The sequence below is a fragment of the Mixophyes fleayi genome, chromosome 4 (genome assembly GCF_038048845.1).
Source record: "Mixophyes fleayi isolate aMixFle1 chromosome 4, aMixFle1.hap1, whole genome shotgun sequence".
NCBI classification, from domain to species: Eukaryota; Metazoa; Chordata; class Amphibia; order Anura; family Limnodynastidae; genus Mixophyes; species Mixophyes fleayi.
This window is the reverse complement of record NC_134405.1, coordinates 41668761-41681798: the sequence shown is the minus strand read 5'-3', so window position 1 is coordinate 41681798 and position 13038 is coordinate 41668761. Positions and strand designations below refer to the sequence as shown.

The following is a 13038-nucleotide window of genomic DNA, read 5'->3' as shown; positions in this document are numbered from 1 at the left end:
CCAACGAAGAATTAAACTGTTTTTTTGGATGATTTATTACCTCAACAATTAGATTACTTGTCTCTAAAACAGTTGGAGCACTAAATTGGGTTAATTTAGGCCCAAAAACATGGATTTTCCCAAATAATAGCAAAACAAAACCAAACAAAACCAAAACCAAAACCAAAACACGCAATGGCGGTTTTGCAAAACCAAAACCAAAACCAAAACACGACGGTAATCCAGATCCAAAACCGAATCCAAAACCAAAACACGGGGGTCAGTGACCATCTCTAGTTATAATAATAATAATAATAATAATAATAATAATAATTGTTTATGTATATGTTGCCACATGAGTCTGCACCATACTGTGTGCATTATAGAACATTGTACATAAAAAAAGACCTAGAAGTCAAACAAGGCAAATTGCAGAACATTTGAGAAGCCTACTGCAATAATACCAAGACAATAAGCAAGGTATAAAACATACATAAATCATAGTACAGAACATGCAATAGGCTTACTACAAGGATGGACAGGTGGATGAGATGGGAGCAGACAAAAAGGTAGGAGGAGAAGGGGCACCGCTCATAGCAAGGGCAAACGCAGTATTTGCAGAGGGGGGTTTGCACACCACACCGCCAGTGGGCGTGACCAGCATGCATGGGGACGTGGCTATAATTTTAGACAGTGCTTGGCTGCTCTTCAACTCTTCCTATCCCCACAATATACATGGGCAATGCAGCGTGCACTACTGTTAGGTGCACGCAGCTCTCCCTTTTCAAGCAGAGCTGTGTGAAGCGGGGGCAGGATCAAGCCACCTCAATTACCGTGTTTCCCCGATAATAAGACACTGTCTTATTTTTTTTTGGGGTCCAAAAAACAGCATAGGGCTTATTTTCGGGGTAGGTCTTATTTTAATTAACAATGACAGCAATGTCAATAAACAGGTAATGCCCCTCAGTCCTGCTTGTATCCCCATCATGCCACTCTGTCCTGCTTTTATCCCCATCATACCCCTCAATACTGCTTTACAATACTTTACTTACCTTTTTTTTGTCTTCACTTTCCTCTTTTTCTGTACTCTTCTCAGCGGCGCTGCTGTAAATGACGCTGGCACGCACGCAAGCGTCATTCACAGAAAATGAGGGGAGGGTGCGTGCTGTGAGAAAGTGAGACGCTGCAGCTGTGATTGGATGCCACTGTTAAATCTTTAACAGCGGCATCCATTTCATGTGGGGGAGGGGGCGGAGCTGGGGGCATTGTATTATAGCGCAGGGACCGGGCAAAATGGGGATTTAGCTAGGTCTTATTTTAGGGGTAGGGCTTATTTTTCACCATTCTGCAGAAGTAAGGTTAGGTCTTATTATCGGGGTTGGTCTAATTATCGGGGAAACAGGGTATACAGTGCCTCAGGCTTTGAGGGGGGTTACCAGGCACTAGGAAACCCCCCTTGTTTGCCTATGCATGGCTAGGCCAACAAGAATGGCATTAGATGTGAGAGTGGGTGTGATGGGGTGGGTTTTAAGGACTGTTTAAAATTGTGAAAGTTGGTGGACAGTCTGTGTACAGTTCTGAAGGCCCAATCTAGCAAAAAAAGATGATTATTGGCTACATAACAATTAGGAAAGAGCTGAAATATATATAATATATACGCCTAAAAAGAGAGAAGGGACAAATGTGATATGATAGGAACGTACAAATATATCAAAATTATTAACACAAAGGCAGTAATTTTAAGAGAAATGTTATTACTAGAACAAGGGGACACACTCTGAAATTGGAGGAAAACTAAGGGGTATATTTACTAAACTGCGGGTTTGAAAAGTGGAGATGTTGTCTATAGCAACCAATCAAATTATAGTTATCATTTATCTAGTAGTACATTCTACAAACATGATAGCTAGAATCTGATTGGTTGCTATTGGCAACATCTCCACTTTTTCAAATCATCAGTTTAATAAATATACCCCTAAAGTAAACATAACGAGTCATATTTATTTTTTTACAGAAAAGGTGATAGATCCACTTAATAGTTTCTCTGCAGTTGTGGCGCGGATTCATACATTGAAATAATTCGGTAACGCATGGGACAAACATAATGGTATTGTTTAGATTTAGATAGAAAATGTTAACACAAAAACCTACACAAACAATCCTGACACCCAACTACTAACAAAGCAAAACAGAAAAAAAAACACACACAAAAAGGGACAAACTATATGGACCTATAGGTTATTTTCTGTTATCAGATTCTGTATTTATATGGTGTACTTTTTTGCATTTTAAATATCCTTTTTAATAAATATAAACATAAACGCCACAGCCCTAAATCAGCTTCTCTCTCTGTCTCCATCCCTCCCCTCTAGAATGTAAGCTTTCTCTCCTAGTGTTTTCTTTACATGATTATGTAATTCTGCCTTCTGTAGCTATGCGAATTTAGATGTTTGTAGATATTTGTGATTTTTTATATCTATATAATTTTGCTGTTTTTTCAAAACCTCTATATCCGGCACTGTAACACATTATTAATAAAATATAATAATAATAATAATAATAATGATAATAGTATACTAATGAGCCGGAATATATGGTAAAAATGGCACAAAACAGGTATGGTACCGCTCAATTGGTCTATAGTGAAAAATAAGGTCATTTCCCAGGACAATTTTTTAAAATCTGGAATTTCCATGTAAATCAGGGACAATTGACAACTATGTACAGAAAATGAGGAATTTCTGCAGACATAAAGGTCTGAAATGTTAACTATGTTGCAGATGTGCATTGTTTTATATGCAGATAAATAGAGGGTATGCAATTGAAGCTGGGTAGATTTTGTCACGTTGTCAGATATATTGGAGGATTTCCATTAAACATCACAATATGTCCCACTATGTAAAACAGTGTCACCCGCCCTGGGGTTTATTGGCTCAGTCACGTGGTGGTTTCTATCCGCCGCAGTGAAGCAGTTACTGCGCATGCCCCAATATTCCACAGTGCGGTCCAAGCCTCTCCGAGTTAGAGACGGCTTGTCCAGCAGCTGATTGGCTGTTGTGAATGAATGGGAGACCACGCCCCATTTCCCCCTTTAGGCTGTAGCCGGCGTTTCTGGGTTGCTTTTGTCCTCTCTACAACACGTGACCGGCGAGTGAGGCTGATTCCGCCATCTTAGGTTGGGCAACAAGACAATTTTTTAGATGTTTTCAGGATCAGTTCTAATAAAAACAAACCCCAGAACACTATAGTGTCAAATGCATGAAATATCTCTTAATAAGAAACATATACACAGTACACTCCGAGCTATTCCAAGCAATATGTGTAAACATGTTTCTTTGTCAAGAAAAAAATATTAAAAAAAATAGATTAATTTAATGTACTAATTATGTTTCAGGCAGCTGTAATGTCTTCCTGTCCCATCGTGCACCGATTATAAGTGCAGTGCTTAGCTTCACATTCAAGGAATGACTTCGTAAAGCGTTCCAGGGTCATGCATAGCTTTGAAGCAAGCTTAAGTAATGTGTTTGTATGAAAACGTCCTATGATGACCTCAGAACCTCTCAAAGCAGTTATATACCGACCAATACACCACTATATGTATAGCCCTTGGTTGGCAGGCTAAGCTGTGACCTGTAGTGCATTAACTGGAGACTCACGAGTTTCCTAAGTCTGCTTTGGCTCTTAAATTCACCGATTTAATAACAAATATTTGTTAATCACCCCTTCCTCACTCTCATTCGATTGACCTAGTTACAATATTGATGTAATCCCACATCAACCAAGTAAAGAAGCTAAAGCATTAGTCATTAGATCATGAATACATTGGGGTTATTATTGTAAGCTGCAAAATGAAAAAAAAAAGTTTAATTTGCCCTCATTAAATATGGCCGCTCCCCCTGCGCAGTCTCCAAGGCAACCATTTCTCCGTTCCAGCCCCATTGCCCATTCTTCTCCATGGAACTGGAACGCGGCGACGTGATGACGTAACAAAGCAGAAGCCGCGTCGGGAGTATATAAGGAGGAGGGGGAGGGGTGGACGGGCTAGTTGAGCGGAGGTGGCGGCGGAAAGGACCAGTGGTTGTCTCAGTACCCGGGAAGCGTCCACAGGAGGCGCGGAGACCGGTCCTCAGGTAATGACCGGGGGGTAGCAGGGGGAGTACACCCGCTGTGCGTCCTGTCTGTGCCCCGGGGGGGTGGAGGGGAGACTGGGCAGGCATTGAATGAAGTGGGCGGATCGTGGGAGGCGCAGAAGGGACAAAGGGGCCTGATAGCAGCGAGGAGCTGGAGGTATTGGGGTTCAGGGGGCAGTGATTGGAGGGGGGGCAATCTGTGTGGTGTGAGGGGTCCTCTGTAGCTTGGGGACGGGCAGGTGGCAGAGTGGGGCAGGTGGGATCCCGCATCCAGAGCTGGAGGGTCAGCCTGAGAGCTAGCATGAGGCAGGGAGACTGGCCATAGCCTGAGATGGGGGAGACTGGCCATAGCCTGAGATGGGGGAGACTCTGTCAGACAGGTCCAGGGTATAAATGTGTCTTGTGGGAGGATGGGTTGATAGGGTGTTATGTTTGGGGGGGCATCAACAGTACAAAAAGAAAGCAACCCCAGTTTGGTGAATCTAAAGCTCTTATAGGAACATAGCCCAAGGCACTGCTATACAGAGCCGTAGCTTAAAATTCTAGTGCCCTGGGCGAGAAAGACAAATGCCGCCCCCCTAGAACTCAATTTTAACCAAATTAACCTAAAATATTCCTAAATTGCGCCCCCCTTCAGCGGTCGCCCCTGTCGCACAGCCCTAGTTACGGCCCTGCTGCTATAGGCAGTTTTTCTGGGGTACAGCACGTGGGGGGGCTGCTTTCTGTAGCTTTTGGGGGGCTGCTTTCTGTAGAGTCTCTTACAGAGACAGATTCTGCAGTGTGATTGTAGACCTAGGACAAACATCTGCAGCTTCTTATGGGATACAGGGAAAGAATCTGTGTGCTTGAGGTGTACAGGATAGTAAAATATGCAGTGTATACGTTCAAGGGGGTACCTGTGGTGTTACTGGTGTCACAAGATAAGAACCTATAATGTGTTTGTGGGTTACATACTGAAAATCTGCTGTGATGTCTTGCTTGGCACATGGCTAAAATTTACAGTGTATTGCTAGACACTGGACCAGAAATGTTGGCGTGTTTCTGAAGACGGGTTGATGGGCGCAGGGTGGTGGGCAGTGTGTGGTGTTGATGGGCGCAGGGTGGTGGGCAGTGTGTGGTGTTGATGGGCGCAGGGTGGTGGGCAGTGTGTGTGGTGTGTTGATGGGTGCAGGGTGGTGGGCAGTGTGTGTGGCGTGTTGATGGGCATTCACACTTATCAACAAGTCTCTAGGTTCACCAGGCACAATTCCTCCACCTGCCTAATGTGTTACTGTGCAGGTTTGTCCTTACCTGCCCCATGTGTGTGTACAGTAAGTGCACAGGTTTAGTGACCTGATAAGCCTGGTTATTAATGGTGAATCTTTTAGTGGGGACTGAGGATTAACTAAAATGTACAAGTGCTTTATGATATGTCGACTGGTTTTCGCACCATTTTATGAACTGACTTATTTAGGATCTGATTGTGTCATTTTCAGTGTGGTGGGAGAAAAACTTCCTCACATTTGTTGATGGAGACGCAGCGATGTTCCTTGTCGGACATCTCTATTGAATATTGACATGTGTGCCCTTGGTAGTTTCACATGCTGAAGCACCCTCTCAGTGCCTATATCATTAGCCTATCCATGTTTTATAGAAGATGGTGCTTTTTATGATTTTTCTGTCTTTGTATTGAAAGTCTCTGCAGTGGTCTGGCTTATATTACATTTTCCAGTAAGACTAGGATTACACAGACCCAGTCATATTGAACTGTATGTTGTCAAGATATGTGATTTGGTTCCCCTACTATCATTCCTAGCACACTACCCTTATCTGGTTGGCAAAGTTTGCATGGAGTTTATAACCAAACACATTTAATGTTTGCCATATGATATATGCTTTGTGATGATCAGTAGAAAGCTCTGCTGCACATTGATTTCCTTTAGCAGCTTCTATTGAAGTAACTCTGTTTGTTTTGTGTTTCTTTTGTAAGACTCAATTTACTTCTTACAGTGATATTGGTAAAATGTCTAAAGTTTCTTCATCAAAATATTAGGTAGATGACTTGAGACATTGTTTGGTAGGAAATGACCTGTGCCTTTATTGTAAAAATTTCACATCCCTGGGAATTTATCTTTTATTAAAGGTTTTGCAGCAGCCAGTAGATATTAGAGGAGCAGATTATTGATCAGAAACTCTTGCTGTGCAGATAGACTTACATAAGTTGGTGTAAGCTGAACTTTGTAAATTGGGACACTCCTGCAGTATATATTGTCCTGGTTATCACTAGCAGATCTCGTTGCTTAGGCAGCAATAAATAAGCTTACAGGAAGAAATATGAAATAGTCTATCTGCAATGCCCAGGAATTAAAAAAGGTGCAAATAATGACCCACTTGGTATTTTTCACAGGAAATGGTGACGAGCTGCTGTTGTGTGGGTCTGTAGGTCCACACCAATTGGCTATATATAGGGGCTACTCATTTTCTGTGTAAGACCAAAATGTGGCTCATGTAACTTGTTCCACCGAAAAATGTAGATGCCTGTTTTGGTAATATACAAAGTTCCCTGTGTAATGTGAATCTTGGACCTCTGGCTTGGATGATACAGGTAACTTTGTCACATTTCTGTCTAAGCAGTGGCTGACTGGGCCAAAACGGCAACCTAGTCTCCATGTACTTGTACGACCTGGAGCGCTGTTCGTTTGTGATCTAGTTGGCTATACATTACAGAAAGTGTTTAATGTTAAGATGTGAGTTTAGGAAAAGCAATAGTGTCTGCTCAAAATGCACCTGTTGAGGGAGGAGCGAGATGTCAAACGGACCCATTTCATCCAGGATATATTCGTCTGCCTCTGAGCTTAGCATTGACTTTCTGACTGAGTTCACATTGGTTCAATTCATTCCTAGGCAGGTCAGTTCAGTCAGTCAGCGCTGAGTTTAGGAGCAGACACATCTTCTAGATTAATTGGGTCAAGTTGACGCCTCTGCATATTGCACCAGAAAATGAGTCTTGACTTCAGTCACCGTTATGGCTGTCTTCATGCTAACCCATTCATCTTGTTTAAAACTACTGATTGTGCCACACAGGGGAACGTTATGAAAATGATTTCAAAGGAGAAAAGGCAGTGTAGACCCTAGCGACTGATCAGATGGTTTGCTCTTGTATTCTGAACTGTTGTAGAAATGACTGAAATTAATTTCCCCCATTGTCTTTGCAACAGCAGGAAAAAATGATTGTTGAATGGACAACATCTAATTGGGTTTGATTGGACAGAAAGCAAAAATCTGGTGTGCTGGGTGATGTTGGAAATATTGTCTAGTGGCATGTATATCATCTGTGATGTCCTGGCTGTGCTTCACCTTTGATTGTATCACAAGCTGGGTATTGAGGTGGCATTTGCCTTGTAGAACCCAGCCCTGCATTGTAAGAAATGACGCACATTCTCCCTGTCTCTGGCTATGGGATCCAGTCTCCGGTACTGAAAGTAATAGGAAGAGCCACTCCCTATTAGTGGTGATTTACATAGTTAAGCCAGTATGTCACCTTCAAAACCTATTCCACCCGAACCTGAAATTCAGTTCAGATGTCCTCTCGCCTTTCTGCATAATGAAAGCTGCCTCAGCAGGAGTTAGGAGAGTATCCTTGGACGGTGTACACCTACAGTGTATGAGGGCTTCGTCCAATAACCGTCATGGAGCCTGCTTCCATCTAGCAGGGGTTTCGGCGCCAAACGCGGGGCGCCCTGCGCACAATTTGTCTCCTTGTCGTCCTGTGATGGATGATTAATGCGTAGTTGCGTGTGGGTGACAGGTGCTCTTCAAATTGTCCCCCTCGATCGTCGAGGTGAACCTTTCGCCCCCACACGTTGCGGCGTCTGCCATCTTGTGGGTGGGACAAATAATCATCGGAACGGAGCCTATTAATTCACTAGGAACTAGTGACATCGGTGAGATATGATGCGCTCCACTGGTTCCTAGTGATTTGTTTAGATGAATATTACTTCAGCATTCAAAATGGCTGTCCATGTAGTCTGTAGAAGAACATCTATTATTAAAGATGTAACAGTGGGTTGCAGGATTGATTCCTAAACCTACTTTATGTCCTATACTAAAAAGAAAAGCGATCTGTGTCAAAAGCTTGAAAGGCTTTAACTGACTTAAGATTTTCTTGGTTCCGAAGCATCTGAAATATAATGGCCAAGAGTCACGTCTGTGAACAGCACGTCTTAGGCTATGTGTCCGAGACACCGGGGTCTAGTCTTATTCCAGGAAGTGTTAAGCAGTCAGGAAGATGATGTTAAATGTCTGAGCTTTCCCTTCTTTGCAGATCCGCTGCTCTCCGCTGTGCGTCTGCCAGGGCATCGATAAAAACATCAATAATTAATGCATTTTGCCTTTGAAGCTGCTCTTATGTCTTTTCTCCCTTGTTGCCTCTCTTTCTTTTTTTTTTTTTTTCCATATGGGGAACAGCAGCTCGTTCTAGAACAGATTGTGCGTTATCTTTCTCTACCTTGCTAATTTAATTTATTTTCTATGGTGCATGCCCCGGCCCTCTAATTAACAAAAGCAAGACATCAAAGCACAAATATTTTTCCCGTTGCAAGACATTAATCAGCTTCTTCTTTTTTTAATCAAATCTCCCAAATGCTATTAAAAAACGAGCTGCAGGAAACCACCCCCACTAGCCTTGCTGTTGGAGGGCAGATGGCTGCGGATCTGAGCCCCTATAAAATGTTGCTCCCTAGTTATTCTGCAACAGCGTCTGAATACAACCTGCCGATTCCATTCCCTTACCAACACGGCTGGGGTTGCGCCATCGTTTATTTTGAATCTCTTTACTTTTCCTCCCTTTAATTACATTAAAGAGACTTTGTCACTTACACACAGTGGAGACTGCCATTTTGTTTGTTGAACCATGAACATACAACCCCATCAATTAGGAGCCTGTGTCTAGTCAGTGAATGTTAGACATGAAGCATCTTGGTGATGTCACTGGTTTCTAGCGATTTGATAGGCTGCATTCACGTTAGTATTTCTTCAGCTCACAAAATGTCTGCTTACAATGTATGTAGGTTACCAGTCCACTTTAAGGAGGATCTATTAATGGAGCATAGCTGTGGGGGTCTTAAAACAGTACTTCAGCCGCATGTCATGTATACGGCGTCCCTCTTTTTAGCTAGTTGGGTTAGTGCTACCACAGGTAAGAGAAACCTCCGTCTACAACAAGCCGTTATGATGACTGGGAGTAATTCCCATAATCCTCTGTTTCCTGAATAGGACTGATTGCTCATTCTGAAACTTGCTTGGCTTAACAGTCGGTCAAATAAATGAGTTATGAGTCTGTGTGTGTGCGCTTCTGGAGGGATGAGCTACCTTCTCAGTAGCCCATCACTGCTCCGTAAGCATGTCCCAGTCTGGGACCACATTTCCAGATCATATGCATCCCAAACCTTTCAAGGATATGCACATTGGCCATAAGTAATGTTACTACTCCTCTCTACGGTACGGAGCTGGCGTAATCTAGTCTCTGGGTGGGTAACTAGAGAATATTCCTGAGAAAGCGTGCACTGTGGATGTTGGTTATAAAGTGTCTGGGTGATATCCTAGTGAACTGATAGTAAACATTCTCATGAATTCTGCGTCAGAGCCGGTGAACTGGGAGCCAATGCATGTTGCGACTAAAACTGGCTACAAATTCTCTGAATACTTTTTTATTTTTTTTCCACCACTGCTTAAAAATACATCTGTTGCATTGATGGAGATCTCTAATGATACTGCCCCAGATAGGTGGAGAAACGCGTCGGTGGCGCCCTTGGGTGCAGATCTGTTGAGCAGCTTTCAGTTCGGATTGTATTTTATTATCAAACATCTAATTGGAATTGGCGTGCCCTCAGGAGTTCCAGTCTTCAGTTTATTCAGTGACCATTCTTTGGTATTGATATAAGCGGTGGTACTCGCCATCACGATGAAATAAACTCCGACACTGGTATGGTTAAATTGAAGAATCATAACCAAAAAAAATAATAAAAAAATAAATATATAAATATATATATATATATATATATATATATATATATATATATATATATATATATATATATATATATATATATTATACACACATACACATATACATACATACAACGCTACTATGACTACTATTAAGGGGGTATAAAACGAAGTGGTGGCTGTACAATGTAGAAGTCTTTAAGAGAAAAAAAATTGAACAGGCGGTGCTTTGTTCTATACCCCCTTAACATTAGTCATAATAGCGTTATAGCGTTGCGTTTTCAAATGACGTCACTTACTAGCAAAGGCATGTTGCATAGTCGTGGTTACCAAACTTAATTTTTTAAAACTGTCGCAATTACATTTTTATCGGACATGTCGTCTTCAGATTACTCAAGTCGCCAATACCAGTGTCTGAGTTTTTTCATCGTAAAATCATACCCAACCCGATATAAGCTATGGCGAACTTTGTTTATCACCTAAGAAGGGTTACATTGATTGCTGTATATGTTCGTGGATTTCCTTTCTCAATTACCATCATTCTAATCATCATCATCAACATTTATTTATATAGCGCCACTGATTCCGCAGCGCTGTACAGAGAACTCATTCACATCAGTCCCTGCCCCGTTGAAGCTTACAGTCTAAATTCCCTAACACACACGCAGAGAGAGACTAGGGTCAATTTTTGATAGCAGCCAATTAACCTACCAGTATGTTTTTGTTTTTTGTTTTTTTTTGAGTGTGGGAGTAAACCGGAGCACCCGGAGGAAACCCAGCAAACACGGGGAGAACATGCAAACTCCACACAGATAAAGCCATGGTTGGGAATTGAACTCATGACCTCAGTGCTGTGAGGCAGAAGTGCTAACCACTAAGCCACCGTGTTGCCGTGGTATCAATTGAAGACAATTGATACCAACTCTTCTCAGAATCATCTGGAAGTCTGTGTAGCGTGTATTTTTTTGTGAACGGATATATCTAAAGGTCTGAAAACCTATAAAGATCATTTGGTGTTCGTGTGAATATTGAACTGATTAAGCCCTTTTTGGAGGTTTGTCTGCCACGTGAAGCGTATCTAACTTTTATGCGTTTCATTTTTATTGAATTTTTTATTAACAAAAGCAAACCTACACCAGCGCGCTCTCAATTAGTTTTGTTTTTTTGTCCAATCTCGAATGTGAACGCTTTCTAGTAACTCTTCATTCATGTCCAGACTTTACCTTGTGTCCGAGATTAAGTAGAACACTAGAATATCTTGGTAGTTTGCTTATAGCTAGAATAACTAGATTGTATTTGCCTACTGAGTAGTTTTACTGCCTATCTGTCAGGTGTACTTATTGACGGCCCCATAAATAAGTGCTATTTTGGTCCGTGATCCCGCTAGACACTACAATACAATACATTGTCTTTTTTGCAACTTGCCCCACAGCGGTACAAAGGAGGCTGTGGATTGAATGTGTTATGTTGCTGGTTCTCAACCCCTTTCATTGTCTTCCTCACTAAAACATGCAAGCCTCACTTGTAGAACTAATTATAACTTCTGAATAGGCACCCTGGGGTTCCTCAAGAATAAGTGACTTTTTAGTTGGGAAAAGCGTGTCAAAATAAATAGATGCCATATAGACAACAAGCATGTTGGATGTCTGCTATCCATCCTACCCTTGAAGCAAGATGACGGGTGATATTTTTCACGCCTTGTCCGCTTCTGCAAAATGCATAAATGTTTTCTGAATAAGTTGCAGAATATAAAATGCTGCGTTTTAATTCCTGGTGGCTCGTTCACACCCGTCGGTTTTAGTTATGGGCAGCACAGTGCCCTAGTGGTTAACACTTCTGCCTCACAGCACTGGGGCCATGAGTTCGATTCCCGACCATGGCCTTATCTGTGAGGAGTTTGTATGTTCTCCCCGTGTGTGCGTTGGTTTCCTCCCACACTCCAAAAACACAACTAGGGTCAATTTGTTAGCAGACAATTAACCTACCAGTATGTGTGTTAGGGAATTTAGACTGTAAGCTCCAATGGGGCAGGGACTGATGTGAATGAGTTCTCTGTACAGCGCTGCGGAATTAGTGGCGCTATATAAATAACTACGGATCTCTTCAGCTGCTAATGCAAGAAAAACACATTATATAATTACAAATGGCTTGTTATGGATCTGTTTCCACTATTGCTTTCTAAAGTTGATGCCATGCTTGCTATTTTAAAAGGCGCACAGTCTACTGACCAGGCAGTGCCCGTACAGTAAATTGTATTGATAAGGTGCAACGTTTGAAAACCACATGGGGGGGGGAAGCTTGTTAGACTTCATGAGCTTTAACTGATTGTGTAAACAAGCCTGAATGTGCTATAATACAGTTCAAGTACAGTTCTCTTTAGATCTGTATTTCAAACCACTTCATGTCCTATACACTTGGCCGCATGAGAGGCTTCTATTGGACAGGAGATAAATGGAGAAGTTAATGGTCAGATGGTGCGGTTATGTGGTGGGTCCCTGGCTTGATGTGGTTGCACAGCTCACCACATTGGTTTCTACAGGAACTTGCTGATTTCTGACAGATTAATCATCGCCTGCCTTGTGTAGAGGTCAAGATCATGTGCTAAGGGAAATGGTGTGTTCATCGCTTGGAAACACAGTTCAATAGCGGCTTCTGTGCTAGTTTTAGAAGGCATCTGTAAGCTAAAATATGAATCACTGAGACATGAGGCACGTCAAACCTCATTGATGTCACTTGGCAGTTTGAATATTGGTTTTGCCTCCATTATGGCTGTCGCCTGTGTAAGCAGAAGGTACGCTTAAGGTTAGTGTACAAATTACTCCTGTAGTGTGGAGTACTTTATAATATCCGTTTGTAGACCTAGCAAGGACTTTTTGCTGTAAAAACTCTTTCTGTGGTGGTGCTGTTGCCATCGGTGTTCATGTGTTTAGAATCCTGCTTACCA

The 13038-nt window shown here is 42.1% G+C and overlaps 1 protein-coding gene across 5 annotated transcripts in view; it reads left to right on the top strand.

Annotated features, from left to right (window-relative positions):
* Positions 1 to 3989: 3989 nt before the first annotated feature.
* Positions 3990 to 13038, top strand: part of SMARCA4 (SWI/SNF related BAF chromatin remodeling complex subunit ATPase 4) — a 35311-nt gene continuing 26262 nt past the window's right edge. For 4 of the 5 annotated variants that reach the window (XM_075206778.1, XM_075206776.1, XM_075206777.1 and 1 more), the window contains exon 1: positions 3990 to 4109. The gene's annotated coding sequence lies outside the window, so the exon portion shown is untranslated. Of the gene's footprint in view, positions 4110 to 4242; positions 4267 to 13038 lie in introns of those variants that run through there. The other variant, XM_075206775.1, reaches the window with a different exon arrangement.